Here is an 18,124-nt window from a genome sequence, read left to right as displayed (position 1 = left end):
TGATGGGCGTGGGGGGGGGGCGTGTTGCCCTCCAATCACTTTCGACTATTAAAAACGGCACTAGGCCTTTGAATTTACAATCAAATGAGCTTTTTTGAAGTTTCTACGACAACACCTTCTATAAAAACCTTATATGCCCCCAGGGCATAACTTAAAACAACATTTTTACAATTCTCTCTACACACATATTTCTTTACAAAACGAATTGTCTTTTCCGTGGGGGATATTGCTTTGACAAACATTTTGATTACTAAATATCAGTATATGTATATTAAACTGACAATGCACATTCATTCGTATTTTTTCAGTAAAGTGCAAATTTTGTTTTCAGGGCTGTGAGGGCTGTGGGGGAGTATCCTCCTCAAAAACATATTTTCTATCTGGAAATCAACTACGCTGAACAAAATGGCTATCTCAAAATTTTGAGTGGATATGGTTGTGGGAATGATGGGCGTGGGGGGGGATAGCTGCCCTTCAATAACTTTCGACTATTAAAAAGGGCACGAGCCCTTTGAATTTCCAATCGAATGAGCCTTTTTTGAAGTTTCTACGACAACGCCTTCTATAAAAACCTTATATGCCCCCAGGGCATAACTTAAAACCCTTGCCCCGAGGGTTGTTAGGGAGTATCCTCCTCAAAAACACATTTTCTACCTGAAAATCAACTACACTGAACAAAATGGCTATCTCAAAATTTTGATTGGATGTGTTTGGGGGAATGATGGGCGTGGGGGGGGGGGGCTTGTTGCCCTCCAATCCCTTTCGACTATTAAAAACAGCACTAGCCCTTTGAATTTCCAATCGAATGAGCTTTTTTTGAAGTTTCTACGACAACACCTTCTATAAAAACCTTATATGCCCCCAGGGCATAACTTAAAACAACATTTTTACAATTCTCTCTACACACATATTTCTTTACAAAACGAATTGTCTTTTCCGAGGGGGATATTGCTTTGACAAACTTTGGGCTACCTGAAATATGACCCCCACCCCCCAAAGATAAATTCTTAAGCACTTGTCTAGGCCACAGATAAACCTGGTTAAATGAGGACGAGGTTAAGTTTCAGGCTTTTCCTTTGTGTATGACCAAATTTTTCTTAAAAAAAATAGTAAAAAACTTCAAAATTGCTATAACCAAACTTCATCTCCCAAAGAGCTTATTTTTGACTGTTGTGTATTTAGTCATCAAATCTGAAATGTTTACATTTCATATGTATTGCGTTTTTATTTATATAAATGAACTCGCATTAGAAGTTAGAAATGAAAATCCTTTATAATGTTGTCGACTATGTCATTCAACATTTTTCGTGCCCATAATCATAGTTACAGTCGATTTTCTAATTGACTGTCGTTCTTCATAAATGTTTATTAAAAATTAATTAATTTTCTTAATTAATCAAAGTGATATAATGAAAATATATTCAGAAATCTATGATTTATCTAATGTTTTGAAGTTATTCTTTTTTTGCAAAGAAATGCCTCAGAAAATACATAAAAAGCCGTTAAGCATTCTTGAAATCTGAGACTTAGATAATAACTTTCAGTCATTAGGTAAGATGAATACAAAAATATTTTTAAGGCATGATGTCATTTCTTGTTTCATAATTAGCTACTCTGTGTGATTAAAATAACCTCCGTTGGAAATTTCAGCATATATAAAGAAACGCTCCTTGTAATAGTGGGCTTGGTTGTGCTGAGTTTTTCAGTGCTGTTTGATCTGCCTATGAACAAACTTGTTATTTGGTCCCTACCTAACAAGGCCGTAGCCGGGATTTTTTTTCGGAGGGGGTTTTACTTAATTTTTTTTTTTGGGGGGGGGGTTCCACAAAAAAACTCAAAAAACGCACACAAAATTTGTTTATGTCCATTTTTGTTACGTTTTTACGAGTCAGACAAACATTTCGCGGCGGGGGGTTCAAACCCCCCCCTCCTGGATACGGCCTTGCTACCTACCATTGTTTTGTGTAAGTTCTTCAAAGTTTATTTTATTAAACTTCTCAATCTTTCGGTTGTACTCCTATCTCTTTAATTAAAAATATTATTAACAACTATTAAAAGTAACGAGAATCTGAAAACATCTTGTAATGGAAAATTAGTCAACATATTCGTTTTGTCCCTTTTTTAGGCATTCTTTTTTCAAACTTTTGGCTACATTTTGGAGATTTTGGGATGTAGGACTTACAGATTTGCATTACTCTAGAAAGATCATTGAAGACATTGGTCAGTATCTGAATCTTGCCCCGTATTGAGGCCTCCCCAGGCTCAACGCAGGAAGGGACAAGGGTATTCGCAGGTAGTCATTTAAAGCACCAGTGTTCGAGTTTTCAACAGAGAAACTTTTCCAAAACTTTTCTGGAAACTTTTCCAGAACCAGCATTCAACAATGCCATTTTTGTAAGTTCTAATTTTGGAAATTGCGTTTCAACTGCACTTGGATCTCGTAAGATGAACATGCTTTGAAATTTCAGCCGGTTAATTCTGAGATTTATTTTAAATCCTGCTCGTCTTAATTTTGAGCTAATTAATTTGCTACTTGAATAAAGTTATTAAGATGGCGTTCTCTCTTAGATTTTTGAACAGATAAAAGTAATTTGTCTGAATAAATACCTCCCCCTGAAATTTATAGTTTATTTCGAATTCATTTATATTTTTTGAAATTTTCCAGTAAATTTTCTGTCTTCTTTGTATTATTTTGATAGGTCAGTAATTTTCAAATATACACACAATTTAAATAAGAAATAGAAATTATATCATGCACAAAATAACATTTTCAGCTTAATTCATGAAATGTTTTTGGATTGTCTCTTTTCACATTTGAAACAAAAACATATTTGGCAACCTAATCAAAAATGAAATGCCTCGTTTTTTACTTATTCTAATGCTGAGTAAAAACAAATTATTAAGATAAATACTTACAAATTTCCCCCTCAAACCGACAAAAAAAAAATAACTGAGCAGATGAATAGCAAGAGCCATTATTACCATTTTTACTTAATTAATTAAAAAAAAAAATTCCACAAAAATATTTTTTCAAGGAAAAGTAAAGAGCTGCATTAAGCCAAAATGAGCAGAAATGAAGTCAAATAATCTTCCAAGCGTAAAACTACCACCAATTACTTATTAGTAAATAAATAAAACTCAAAACGAGCAGAAATTACAATAAATAACTGAGTCAAACTCAAAACGAGAAAAAATTAACCTGAGTATGGCTGACAAACCCCATGCCGTCTCAAGACGAGAACATAATTTGCACTTTAAAAAACTATAAATTCTTAAAAAAAACGAAAAGATTTAAAGTATTTTTTTCTTTTTCTCTGAAAAGATTATGTCAGTATAAAACGAACAGAAATTAATTTAAAAAAAAAAAATTCCACAAAATAAGTTTTTCAAAGAAAAGTAAAGAACTTCATTAAACAAAAAATGAGCAAAAAATAAAATCAAATTATTGCACCAGAAAAAAAACAGAAAAAAACAAATGACCGTAGATTGTCCGTTTAACGTACATATACAGACATTTATTCCTTATAATTTTTCATTTATTAGTGTAAAAAAAGTGGAAACATTTAAAATATATTTTATTTTCAAATTTCCCTCAATATTTCAAATGTAGCACCGTGGTTGTAGTAGTAGTAATGGTAGCAGTAGCAGCGGTAGTTGCAGTAGTAGTGGTAGCAAGAAAATATTACCTTTTTGATCATCTCCCTTATCATTTCCTGTAAGTTCTAAATTAATATACTCAGTCATTCCTTAGCTATGCCCTTTTGACAATCCGTATACACATAATGTGTTTTGATTTAATCGAGTATACAAATTCTAAAGCTAGTCTATAGTCCCAATACTATCCAGATGGCTCCACTTTGATCTTGTCTACAAAATAATCATGAAATATCCCTAAACTATTTTATTTTTATACTGTAAAAAGTGTCCTTAAATGGTTTACTTTTACTGTGCCCAAAATCCTATATTGCTTTGTGTTTTCAGCAAAACGCTAAGTTTCTAAAATCCTACAAACAGGAAAATATCATCAGTTGGTTTATTTGTACTAGTTTTACTGATATATATTAAATAGACCGTAAAGTAATACATCTTGCTCGTTTCCAACTTCACTCACTAAAAAACTTTGTTTTTTATAAATTACAAACAGTAGGAGCCAAAAACCTTTATTATTAGGCAAGGATCCGAGGGTTTCTCAATCCAGCCATAGCAATAAAATAATGTAGGCCGATTTGGCTGATTATTTTGACATAGAGAGACAAGAAAATCAAGTATCCACTACAACCTTCCTTATAAGCTCTTCACCCAAACCAGTCCACGACATGGGGTTGAACTTTGTTTCATTCCTATCGGTGATACCAAGCCTCTGTTATTGATTGTCCTTTTTGGAATTTAAGTATTCCGTTTGCAAAGTTTTTAAAAGAAAAGAATTGAGATCTGCCGTGGGCTTCATTAAAACTGCATCCAAGTCAATAGAAAACCCACTGAATTTTTTTTACTAGCGCAATTCTTGCCAAATCGAACACATGTGGACACCTCGTGGGATGATGTATTCTTTACTTCTTCATAGATTTGTCTTAAGTTATCATCTGTAAAGAATTCCTTTGCGTCTAAATGGACAAGCTTGACATTAGTAACATTCTTTATACAGTAATTCTTCTGTCCTATTTTTTCCACTTTAACTCCAGTCATGTAAATCGCAACAAGATGTGGATATTGTGCTCGAGCGGCAGCTTCAACACAAAACGACTGTCTCGGATTTTAATATCCCGCATTGCTGCTCTCAACAAACAAGGTCATGTTGAAAACGTGGTGATCCGAGATTTCGTTAAGCGCACGAATTCGGATGTGAGGTTCCATAATCTGATGCATTTGGATATAGTTGAATTTATTCCACTCTGCTTCGCAGTTTTTGTATTTTACTACAGTGACTGTAGTAATAAACAAGAGGCTAATTAGAACGAAATACTTCCTTTGGACTGTCATCTTAGTCTACTGGAAGAAAGAAATCTTGAGAAATAACAAGTTCAATCTTAATTGTTTTCAATTTTTTGTTTGTAATATTGACAAAACTTTTATGGAATGTTATTTATGGTGCAAATACCATTTATCTATTACGTCGCATTTCCAGTTCGGGTCCCACAACGTCAGTCCAACTGGGACGTTCTTTAGGAAATCTAGTTGAAAAACTTGTATATCTTGGTCTACCAATCGGCCCACCCCAAAAGCAAACCCGTTTACTGCTGATTTCCCACCTTGAAAAGAAAATGTGGTGCGTCTTTCGCTTCAGTTGTCCATAAATAAAAAATAACGTTTCAACCAAATAATCCTCGCTAAACTATATAATTAAAAATCACTACCACATTTTCTATACAAAGCATCATCTTGGAAGATTTTCTCACAAACAGATAAACGTAAATTCCGTTCCGTGTATTTCAAATTTGCAAAATTTTACTTCTTTACTCCCATGGATCCGAAATTCAGCATTATTCTGCAATTATAAAATAGCCAACCCAGCAAAAGCTCTATCAAAACGTATCAAAACGCACTTGCAAAATCAGTTTTCATCCATGGTATCCCCTTCTTAAGTCTGACCCTGGTGAAGAGAGCAGCACAGGTGATTCAAATGAAGTCAAAGTATATTTGTTGTCAGTACAAACCTGGTGCAGTACCAAAACAACTAAAAAGAATACAATAAACACAGGCCATACCCAGCATTTTTTTCGGAGGGGGGGGGTTACTCAAAGATTTTTTCCGTGGGAGGGGGGGGGGTACACACACAAAACTTAAAAACGCATAAAAAGTTTGTTTATATCCATTTTTGTTACGTTTTTAAGAGTCAGACAAACATTTCGGAGGGAGGGGTTCAAACCCCCTCACCCCCCGGGTACGGCCTTGCAATAAACCACACATTTTTGTTTAATGAATGTCCACTTGCGTGGGTGAAAGATCAAAGAATCAATCGGTTAAAACCATGATATCCTGTCAGGGGCGCAGCTAAGGAGGAGAGAATTTTTAGGGTGGGGATGGGGAGTTCCAAGGTGTCACCGCCACATATCAACACCTTGGAAAATTTATTTTGGAAATTTAGCTTGTTTGCTGTATTTGTCGGCATACTGGACGATTTTGTCGACACATTCTTTAAATCCCTCCTCCAGGCTTAACTCTCTAGCTGCACCCCTGCGTCAGGCGTGTCTGCCGTGGGTTCTTTACTAAGAAACCATATTGAATGAGCATAAAGTGGTGTTTTTAGATTAATGTGTGAATGATTAAAATTCAAAGTCCCGCTATTTGAAATTTCGGTTTTAAATAATCAATTTCAATAAAAATCTTATGCTTCTTTCAATCAGAATTTCACGTATTTGTGTTCATGTAACTAGGCTTCATGTGTAGTGTAGTACATGTGTAGACTTCTTTAATTTCATTTTTTTTCTTATTTGTCCATTCCGTAAATATCCGCCATTTTGTTCGTGTGCTCAGAAGCTGCTGATCAGATCTGATAAAAATTAAACAATTCTGGTAATTGGCCTAATTTTTGGAATCCACAGTGAATTATTGAGGCTGCTCTTTAGTGTGTAATAGATGAGGAAGAAACATGTGCGTATGAATATGGGCAGAGAATGGGGGTTTAAACTTTAAGTTAGGTTTTTCTGGAGGGGTATTTATCGGCAAATTATATCGGTATCGTATCGGTACGTTACAGATATATCGGTATTGGTATCGGACCCCAAAAATCCATATCGGTCGTGCCCTAGTATAGATAGATTTGCATTCTTATGGTTAGTTAATCCTGACTAGTATGTTATTTAACTTTTCTTTTATTTACTTTCTTAATTACTTATTATTTCTTTTTAGAATTTATAACATTCTTGTAGCAACAGATGAGCCTAGCCTCCCTTACACATTATTCTTCTTATTGCTATTACTTATTTAAAAACCTGTCATATGAAAAAAGGTATTAGCCTACAATTGGGGCAGTGAAGAAACATGTTACAAAAACAATTCCTACTTCATAATGTGCAAACAATTTGTAGTTATCACATTTTGATGGCACTTCCACTATAACTTATTCCCCCCCCCCCTAATGTACCGATATATCGCCCAAATTACATATTATCCATGTATTTTGTCATGTGTCACTTTTAGTTCAACCCGTGTACCCGTAAATTGAATCAACGCTGACGAAATCAAGAAACGGAATACACGAGAAATACATAATTTGGGCTATATTATTACCACTTTAGGGGGGGGGAGGGTAAATTGTAGTGGAAACACCTTCAAAATGCGTTAACTACAATTTTTCTGCATATTGTGAAGTAAGAATTACTTTCGTAACATATTTCCTTCTCAATATCCCCAAAGGAAGGCTAATAGACTCCTACCCTAGCATAGTGCCCTATACTAGGTCATAGACAAATAAATGTTTTTACTTTCATAACTTTAATAAATCAAATAATATTAACATTTTGATTACTAAATATCTAATATATATATATATATATATATATATATATATATATATATATATATATATATATATATATATATATATATATATATATATATATATATATATATATATATATATATATATATACATATATTAAACTGACAATTCACATTCATGTGTATTTTTTTCGGTAAAGTGCAAATTATATTCTGGCCTTGAGAAGGCAAAGGGGTTGTGAGCCCTAATCATGTTAATTTCTGCTCGTTTTGAGTTTGACTCGGTTATTTATTGTAATTTCTGTTCTTTTTGGGTTTCATTTATTTATTGATGCTGATTTGTGATAGTTTCATCCTCGGTAGATAATTTGATTTTATTTTTTGCTCATTTTTGGTTTAATGGAGTTCTTTACTTTTCTTTGTAAAACTTATTTTGAGGATTTTTTTTTTTTAAATTAATTTCTGTTCGTTTTATATTGACACAGTCTTTTCAGGGAAAAAGAAAATAATACTTTAAATCTTTTATTTTTTTTTAAGACTTTATAGTTTGGCCTGCTATTTGTATGTTGGAGAAAAATTTTCAGCAATTTTTAACCGCATACACCCTTTTAAAAACCCCGACATAAATATTAGTGTTTAATTTAGTTTCATACCTCCTCTAGTTGACCTGAAATGGAAAACTTGATACAATTCGCAAAAAAAATTTGTTTATTTTCTTTGATAGCTTGGATACACTTACGCTATTTTGATTAGGTTAAATTTTAAGAGCAGAAGTAGCCCTGAAAGTTTGAATATAATAACCTCAGTCGTTCTTGGGATACTGCTGAGATGCCTTATTGGGAATTAGCATTAAAACAGTGCATTTTGATTTAATCTTAAGGCAGAATTCAGTTTTTAAAAATAATGGGCAAATGGGAGGGTGGGCGTGGAAGGGGGACTAGTCATCCTCAAATCCCTTTCGACCATTGAAAAGGGCATTAGTCCTTTCCATTTTCAATCGAATTAGCCCTTTTCGAAGTTCCTACGGCAACTCCTCCGATACGAAGTGCCTTGGTCAAAACAAAACAAAAATAATAATAAATTGTACCCAGATCGATCTTTACTATTAAAATGTTAAGTCTTCCAATCACTTTCGACAATTAAAAAGGGCACTAGGCCTTTCAATTTCCAATCGAATGAGCCGTTTTTGAGTTTCTACGACAACGTTCTCTATAAAGACCTTATAAGCCCGCAGGGCATAACTTACAACCCTAGCCCTGAGGGCTATGAGGGGGTTGTCATCCTCAAAGACCTAATTTCAAGAACTTTCAAATACGTTAAACAAAACGGCGATCTCAAAATTTTGATTGGATGTGTTTGGGAAAATGGTGGGTGTGAGAGGGGGTTTAGTTGCCCTTCAATTACTTTCGACTATTAAAATGGACACTATTCCTTTCGATTTCCAATCAAATGAGCCCTTTTGAAGCTTCTACGACAAAACTTTATATAAAAGCCTTGTATGATCCCAGGGCATAACTTACAACCTTTGTCCTGAGGGTTGTGGGGGGGGGAGAGGGTTGTCATCCTCGAAGACCTAATTTCCAGAACTTTCAACTACGTTGAACAAAATGAATATCTCAAAATTTTGATTGGATGTGTTTGGGAAAATGGTGCGTGAGTTGCTCTTCAATCACTTCCGATTATTAAAAGGGCTTTACCCGTTTCAATTTCAAATCGAATGAGCCCTTTTTGAAGTTTCTACGAAAACCCTTTCTATTAAACAACTCATAAGCCCCCAGAGCATAACTTACCACCCTTGCCCTGAGGGCTGTGGGGGGGGGGGGGGGTGGTCATCCACATAGACATAATTTCCAGAAATTTCAACTACGTAGACAAAAAATGGATATCTAAAAATTTTGATTGTATGTGTTTGGGGAAATGGTGGGCGGGAGAGGGGGATTAGTTGCCCTCCAATTACTTCCGACTATTAAAAAGGGCACAATCCATTTCAATTTCTAATCGAATAAGCCCTTTTTGAAGTTTCTACGACAACGCTTTCTATTAAAACCTTATATGCCACCAGGGCATAACTTACAACCCTTGCCCTGAGGGCTGTGGAGGTTGTGATCCTTAAAGACCTAATTTCCAAAACTTTCAACTACGTTGAACAAAATGGCTATCTAAAAATTTTAACTGAATGTGTTTGGGGAAAAGGTGGGCGTGAAAGGGGGGTTAGTTGTCCTTCAATCACTTTTTACTATTAAAAAGGGCACTAGCACTTTGAATTTCCAATCGAAAGCACCCTTCTTCAAGCTTCTACGACAAAGCTTTCAATAAAAACCTTACATGCCCCCAGGGCATAACTTGTATCCCTTACCCTGAGGGCTCTGAGGGGGAGGGGTTGTCATTCTCGAACACCCTATGACCAAAACTCACAACTAGGTTGAACGCACTTGCCGACCCAAAATTTCGATTGGATCCTTTTGAATAAGCGGTTGGTGTGAAAGGGGGTTAGTTCCCCTCCAATCACTTTCGACTATTAAAAATGGCACTAGCGCTTTGAATTTCCAATCGAATAAGCCCTTTTTCAAGTTTCTACGACAAAGCTTTCAATGAAAACCTTATATGCCCCCAGGGCATAACTTATTACCCTTGCCCAGAAGACTGTGGTGGGAATGTCCTGCCCAAAGGTATAATTTCTATAACTTTCAACTACTTTGAACAAAATGGCTATCTCAAAATTTTGATTGGATGTGTTTGGGGTAATGGCGGGCGTGGAAGGAGTGTTAGTTGCCTTCCAATCACTATCGACTATTAAAAAGGGCACTAGCCATTTCAATTTCCAATCAAATGAGCCCTTTTTGATGTTTCTACGACAACACTTTCATTAAAAACCTTATATGCCCCCAGGACATAACTTACAACCCTTGCCTTGAGGAATATGGGGGGGGGTGGTGGTTATCCTCGAAGACCTAATTTCCAGACCTTTGAACTATGTTCAACAAAATGGTTATCTCAAAATTTTGATTGGATGTGTTTGGGGAAAAGGTGGGCGTGAGAGGGGGGGGGGGGGTTAGTTGCCCTCCAATCACTTTCGACTATTAAAAAGGGCACTAGCCATTTGAACTTCCAATCAAATGAGCCGTTTTTGAATTTTCCAAGACAACACTTTCTACAAAAACCTTATATGCCCCCAGAGCATAACTTACAACCCTTGCCCTGAGGGCTGAGGGGGGGGGGGTTCCCCTCAAAAACATAACTTCTATCTGGAATCAACTACACTGAACAAAATGGCTATCTCAAAATTTTGATTGGATGTGTTTCTGGAAATGGTGGCGTGGAAGGGGTGTTAGTTGCTTTCCGATCATTTTTGACAATTAAAAAGGGCACAAGCCACTCCAATTTCCAATTGAATGAGCCCTTTTCGAAGTTCCTACGACAACTTTTTCGATACAAAGTGCCCTGGTGAAAAGGAAAAAATTGATAAATAATACATTGTGTCAACATCGTTCTTATATACCCTCAGGGCATAACCTAAAACCCTTGCCCTGAGAGCTATGGGGGAGGGTCCTCCTTATAAACATAATTTCTATCAGGAATTCAACTACGCTAAACAAAATGGCTATCTCAAAATTTTGATTGGATGTGTTTGGGGAAATAGTTGGCGTGGAAGGGGTGTTAGTTGCCTTCCGATTACTTTCGATTATTAAAAAGGGCGCTAGCCGTTCCAATTTCCAATCGAATGAGCCCTTTCCCAAGTTTCTACGACAACTACTTCGATACAAAGTGCCCTGGTATGGATAAAAAAATAATACATTGTGCCCACATCGTTCTTTACTTAGGGAGCGCGATTGCGCTGCCTATGATGAAAATAAATTATATTAAATAAAAAGAAATTAGAAACATGAATAAATAAAAAGGATGTTTGTGGGATTAATATGACCTGCTGTATATTATAATATATAGATATTATAAAGAATTTCATCAATCTTAATTTTTGTTTTTTGCATAGTTTAGGGTCTATCTTTAGGGTATATTATGCCCTAAAGGACAGGGAATATTATAGAGGGTTGGGGTGAATGTTCACAGACGCGACTTCAAACATGAAAATAGAATAAATTTAGTATTTGTAGAAGCCTACTCTTTTTGATTTACAGTGTTTCCTTCTGGAAAACTGTAGCTACGGTGTTGCCAAATGTCGTACACTACTTTTGTTACTTCACAGTCGATGCAACATATATCTAGAGAACTAGGTCATAAACTGAACAAAATGGCTATCTCAAAATTTTAATTGGATGTGTTTCTGGAAATGGTGGCGTGGAAGGGGTGTTAGTTGCTTTCTGATCATTTTTGACAATTAAAAAGGGCACAAGCCACTCCAATTTCCAATTGATTGAGCCCTTTTCGAAGTTCCTACGACAACTTTTTCGATACAAAGTGCCCTGGTGAAAAGGAAAAAATTGATAAATAATACATTGTGTCAACATCGTTCTTATATACCCTCAGGGCATAACCTAAAACCCTTGCCCTGAGAGCTATGGGGGAGGGTCCTCCTTATAAACATAATTTCTATCAGGAATTCAACTACGCTAAACAAAATGGCTATCTCAAAATTTTGATTGGATGTGTTTGGGGAAATAGTTGGCGTGGAAGGGGTGTTAGTTGCCTTCCGATTACTTTCGATTATTAAAAAGGGCGCTAGCCGTTCCAATTTCCAATCGAATGAGCCCTTTCCCAAGTTTCTACGACAACTACTTCGATACAAAGTGCCCTGGTATGGATAAAAAAATAATACATTGTGCCCACATCGTTCTTTACTTAGGGAGCGCGATTGCGCTGCCTATGATGAAAATAAATTATATTAAATAAAAAGAAATTAGAAACATGAATAAATAAAAAGGATGTTTGTGGGATTAATATGACCTGCTGTATATTATAAAATATAGATATTATAAAGAATTTCATCAATCTTAATTTTTGTTTTTTGCATAGTTTAGGGTCTATCTTTAGGGTATATTATGCCCTAAAGGACAGGGAATATTATAGAGGGTTGGGGTGAATGTTCACAGACGCGACTTCAAACATGAAAATAGAATAAATTTAGTATTTGTAGAAGCCTACTCTTTTTGATTTACAGTGTTTCCTTCTGGAAAACTGTAGCTACGGTGTTGCCAAATGTCGTACACTACTTTTGTTACTTCACAGTCGATGCAACATATATCTAGAGAACTAGGTCATAAACTGAGTCATGATATTCTTATTATTGTAGTATTTTGAAAAAAACAATGCTTGGCTGGAAAATGGGATTGCTCGACTTTTTTATGGAATTTGAACTGTTCACTAAAGGTTTTAGATATGATGGCCGGAGACAGGCTATTGAGAGGCTTATAAATTACTTTTCAGTCAATTACTGTTTTTTTATTAACTCTATATATACAGAAAAATATGATGAGTCAGTTTATTTTCGTTTATTCACTATTTTGACAATTTTGGACGAGAGGGGGAGGGGGCTGGGGTGCAAACGTCACGGCATCAAAAATATATTAGGAAAAATAATTGAAGGGGGAATAAAAAACTACTGCTGCTATTGCTAACAACACACTACAGCACCAAGCCACTTGAGGCCGACACAGCTGCGCACGGTCCTCCTCCATCCCAACATGCTCAACGCATCCCTCCTCACACACTGCTAAGGAGCACCAATTTTCTTTAAATCCTTTCTTGCGACCTCTTCCCACTCCATTCGGGAACGACCTTCTTTTCCTTTGGCCCTGGACATTTGGTCATCTAAACGACATTGGGAATCAAATAGTAGCCTATTACTCTTTTGCTATTGTTGTAGTTATTTAAGATTAATATTGAATTTATCAAATAATATTACTTATATTAATAATATTTAATTAATATTTAATATTAAGATATCAGTAGGCTATTAGATAATGCATTATTTAAATGTGTATAAAAGAAAGAAAATCTAAATCTATCTCTAGTACCTATTTAGGTCTGATTCCTAAATGGAAATCTATTGGTTCTCTTGTCTCTTAAGCTTGATTTCTTGAGTGGAATCAAATTTTCGACTCTTTTGTTTCCTTCTATGTCTAAATAGTAATAAAAACCAAACATTAGCACCTAAATGTTCGTAGTAGTCTAATAGAAAATAAATCTTGACTCAACCTGACCCAATGAATCTTTTGCTTGACTCCTATCTCTGTCTGCTTTAGGATCTAATCAACCATTATTACAAAAAGTAACGGTGATAGAACGCGCCCATGTTTTATTCCTGACAAAATCTGGAAGAAACGAGTTTGGCCCTCTGGTGGCTTGACGCAACATTCGCCATCTTCAAACACGGCAGTGATAATCGTCCCTATTTTTTCAGGGATTCCATAATAGATGAGTCTTCCATAGGCTTTCACAATCTACGGAGTCAAAGACCATCTCGAAGTCCATAAAGATCATACAAATCTTCGAATGCCACTCCCTGCTTTCTTCAATAAGAAGTCTAAGCGTGAATATAAGGTCCGCGCATGAGCGATTTGGCACGAAGCCATACTGTTCGTCTCGGAGGTGATGATCAAGTTGTGTTGGGATCCTCTGTAGGATAATATGGGATAGGATCTTTCCAGGTATATATATACATGTATATATATATATATATATATATATATATATATATATATATACAAACAAAAAAAATAACACACACACACACACACACATATATATATATATATATATATATATATATATATATATATATATATATATATATATATATATATATATATATATATATATATATATATATATATATATATATATATATATATATATATATATATATATATACATATATATATATATATATACACACACACACACACACACACACACACACACACACACACACACACACACACACACACACACACACACACACACACACACACACACACACACATATATATATATATATATATATATATATATATATATATATATATATATATATATATATATATATATATATATATATATATATATATATATATATATATATATATATATATCTCTCTATTTATATATATATATCTATATATATATATATCTATATATCTATTTTGATAGATGGCTCTCGCGCCGTTGAGGCTGCAAGTCATTCTATCCTAGTTTAACTTGTTCAGTGCCTTGAAATACTCCTCCCTTTGCGATGAAAGTGATATTAATCAAAACTGTATTAATAGTGCTATTCTTTGTGACTGAGGCTGCTGCTGAAAACTGGATTGATCAATGCAAAAAAGGTACTTTCATTTCTTTTGCTGTTTTGGCGCCATCTGTCATAGCCACACTCGTCACACTGAGAATTTATAAAAATATAGATGACGTTCCCTTCGTTCGCAAGCGAACAAGAAGAGGACACAGAGGTGGCAGAAAGAAATTTAAGATTGACGTGTTAGTCACCTACGGACGATTGGCCAGCCAAAAGCCTAAGCGTGAGAGGTGTTTAGTCTCAATCCCGCCCGTGAGCCTACCGCCCCGGCTGATCCCTGACAACAATGCTTCTACCTATGATTTCGGGTCTAATTGTCCTCCAGTATTATCGCCGCAGGTTCTCTCTTGTAAACACCAACTTCCAAACTTCCTTCTGAGCAACGTCCGCTCACTAACGAATAAAATAGATGAGTTAGATGTCATTCTATGTCAGAATAACATCCATATCGCCGCAATTACCGAAACATGGCAGCTCAACGAAACAAGTGGAAGGATGGCTGGTTACAAGGTTTTCTTGAACACTAGAACAGACAGGATTGGCGGAGGTGTTGCCCTGTATGTACGCGATGATATCCCCTGCAAATATTTAGATAATTTCAATGACCCTAACCATGAAACGATCTGGGCATTATGCAAGCCAAAACATTTACCACGAGATGTCTCTTGCATCATTATCGCAAGTATCTACTATCCTGAAAGCGCCAAGAACAGACGGCTGTTGGTATCTTACCTTCAGTCTACGTTAGACACATTACGTCAGCGGTATAGCCGCCCGGGCTTCATAATAGCTGGTGACTTCAACCAAACAAAGAAACAATGGCTTGCCAATACGCTGGGTATGTCACAAGTGGTCAAGATACCCACCCATGTGACCGGGAGCACCCTTGACATTATTCTTACAAACCTTGCTCCATATTACAAAGACGTGTCTTCGAACGGGCCATTGGGCAAATCGGACCATCACACTCTGCTGATGAAGGCAAAAAGTGAAATCAGGAAGCTTAAGAAAATAAAAGTACTCCGGAGACCTATGACGAAGTCTGCTATTAATACGTACGGAATGTGGGTCGGTACTCACTGCTTCAGCGAAGTATACAACGAAAGCGATGTCAACAGGAAAGCAGAAATATTTCAGTCCCTACTCTATGACAAATACTTAGAAGTTTTCCCGGAAAAGCATTTTGTCGTGAGCGAATCTGACAAGCCCTGGATCACTCAAAAAATAAAACAGCTGATTCGCGAAAAAACCACTGTAAGGCAGTCAAGTGGTGACGCAACGTCGTTACGATTATTAAGAAACAAAATCGTTAGCCTTTGTCGCGAGGCAAGAAAGTCCTTCGGAAAATCCCTTTCGGACCCTGAAATAAAAAAGGATCCCCGTAAATGGCACCGTCTAGTGAGGCAGATTGCTGGAAAAACAGTATCATCCAGTATCCGTATTCTGAACGATGATGGGTCACTCGTGAGTGCAAATGACGTCAACAATTACTTTACTGACATTTGTACATCCTTTCCTGCCCCAACTAACACTGAAATAGAGAATCTACTGTCAATATGCCCTGACGAAGGTGAAATCAAAATAGTTGAGCATCAAGTTTTCAAAGAGCTGAACAAGTTGTGTCCATCCAGTAGCTCTTTTCCTGAAGAGCTGCCTATAAGGTTAATACGAGAGTTCTCTCTTTTCCTGACCAAGCCACTTGGACACATCATCAGAGAATGTTTCACCCAGTCAACTTTCCCGTCGTGCTGGAAACGCGCATTTGTGCGTATTATAGCGAAGAATGAAACACCCAAATCTTGCGACGAGTTACGACCGATATCAATCACATCTACCTTTGCAAAAGTCACCGAGTCATTCATCCTGCGTGAATTGCTCAAGCAAACGCGGGAAAACATAGACCGTTACCAGTATGGCGGCCTCAAAGGTTGCAATACCTTGATATACCTCGTGCGCCTAGTTGACATTATCTTTAAGTGGCTTGACAAGGGCAGTACCTTCATTGACCTAGCTCTCGCCGATTTCAGGAAGGCATTTGACCTGATTTGTCATCTTACGGCAGCAAAAAATATGTGAGCAATGGGCGCACAGAAGCGGTCTCTTGCATTAGTGATGAGCTTCCTTCAGGACAGAATGCAGTGTGTATTTCCATTGTTTGAAGGTGACTTGATCTCATACTGGTCTAAACTTACCTGTGGAGCCCCTCAGGGTACAAGACTTGCTGGTTTCATATTTATCTCCCTCCTCAACTTCCTCCTTCAGAATTTCGAAGAGCGACTCAAATTCGTCGACGATTTATCATTTGTCCTCAAATACCTCGTCAGAGAAGGTGTAATCGAACGTCAGTCCAGCGAGACCCTTCTGGCATCCTTCTCTGAGGACTGTGAACGTTACAAGTTGACACTGAATGCAGATAAATCAATGATCCTCAGGTTTTGCCCCTTAAAACGTTATCTGGAATTCCCGCAAGTCCCTTTCCCTGTTGTTCCATCTGAAAAAATCCTCGGAGTCACATTATCGATGGACTGCACATTCACCGAACACGTGGAGAAGGTTATTAAGGCTGGCAATGCATCCCTTCAGACCCTAGTCCTGATGCGCAGGTTTGGCTGTGACACTCAAAGCCTAAAAAATGCCTATATTACGTATGTGAGACCTCTACTTGAATATGCCGTCGCTGTCTGGGGACCTTTTGTCCAGAGCACCCACTACCTTTGCGATGACCTTGAATCTTTGCAGAAACGAGCTGTTAACATAATCGTTGGTAACGGAAGTGACGACTACAACAAACTCTTGCAAGAACTGAACCTTGAATCTCTCAGCGACAGACGATTATCACTGATCATGTCCCTCGGCAAGTCACTGCTATCTTCGCCCCATCACAGACTGATCCTCCCACCTGATGCTCCTGTTAACCAAAGAACCAGATCCCAGTAGAAGCTACAACCCCCTGTCTGCAGGACCAACCGCTACAAAAACACGTTTGTCCCCTTTTTCGTAAAAGCATACAACAAGACTTAGTGTTATTTGAATTCACGTGTTAGTGTTTTTATAGTGTTATTTGTATTTTTTATTTTTTTTTTTTTCATATTGTTGTAAAGACGACATAAATTATCCATGGCTACGCTGTTCGATCTTAATAAACCTATGTCTATGTCTATATAATGTATATATATATATATATATATATATATATATATATATATATATATATATATATATATATATATATATATATATATATATATATATATATATATATATATATATATATATATATATATATATATATATATATATATATGTGTGTGTGTGTGTGTAAATATAATATAAGCTTCTGCATTGATATTGGTTCCTTGGAGCCTGAAGTCGACCAAAAAAAGCAACATGCCTATTCCAAAACACCGACGCCATGATTTTGTGCTGGGAGAGAGT

General features: G+C 36.3%; 1 protein-coding gene and 1 pseudogene across 1 annotated transcript in view; both read right to left on the bottom strand.

Moving 5' to 3' along the window:
- l(3)76BDm (trafficking protein particle complex subunit 8 homolog l(3)76BDm) overlaps window positions 1–18,124 on the bottom strand; it is a 183,895-nt gene that overhangs the window by 67,028 nt on the left and 98,743 nt on the right. The window lies entirely within an intron of this gene.
- LOC148940579 (alpha-1,4-N-acetylglucosaminyltransferase-like) lies at window positions 4,262–4,980 on the bottom strand (annotated as a pseudogene).

Source organism: Artemia sp. Qi Xiang Cuo, chromosome 19 (genome assembly GCF_049724085.1).
Source record: "Artemia sp. Qi Xiang Cuo chromosome 19, ASM4972408v1, whole genome shotgun sequence".
In the NCBI taxonomy this organism is placed as follows: Eukaryota; Metazoa; Arthropoda; class Branchiopoda; order Anostraca; family Artemiidae; genus Artemia; species Artemia sp. Qi Xiang Cuo.
The sequence above is the reverse complement of the archived record's forward strand: the minus strand, read 5'-3'. Positions and strand labels throughout refer to the sequence as shown.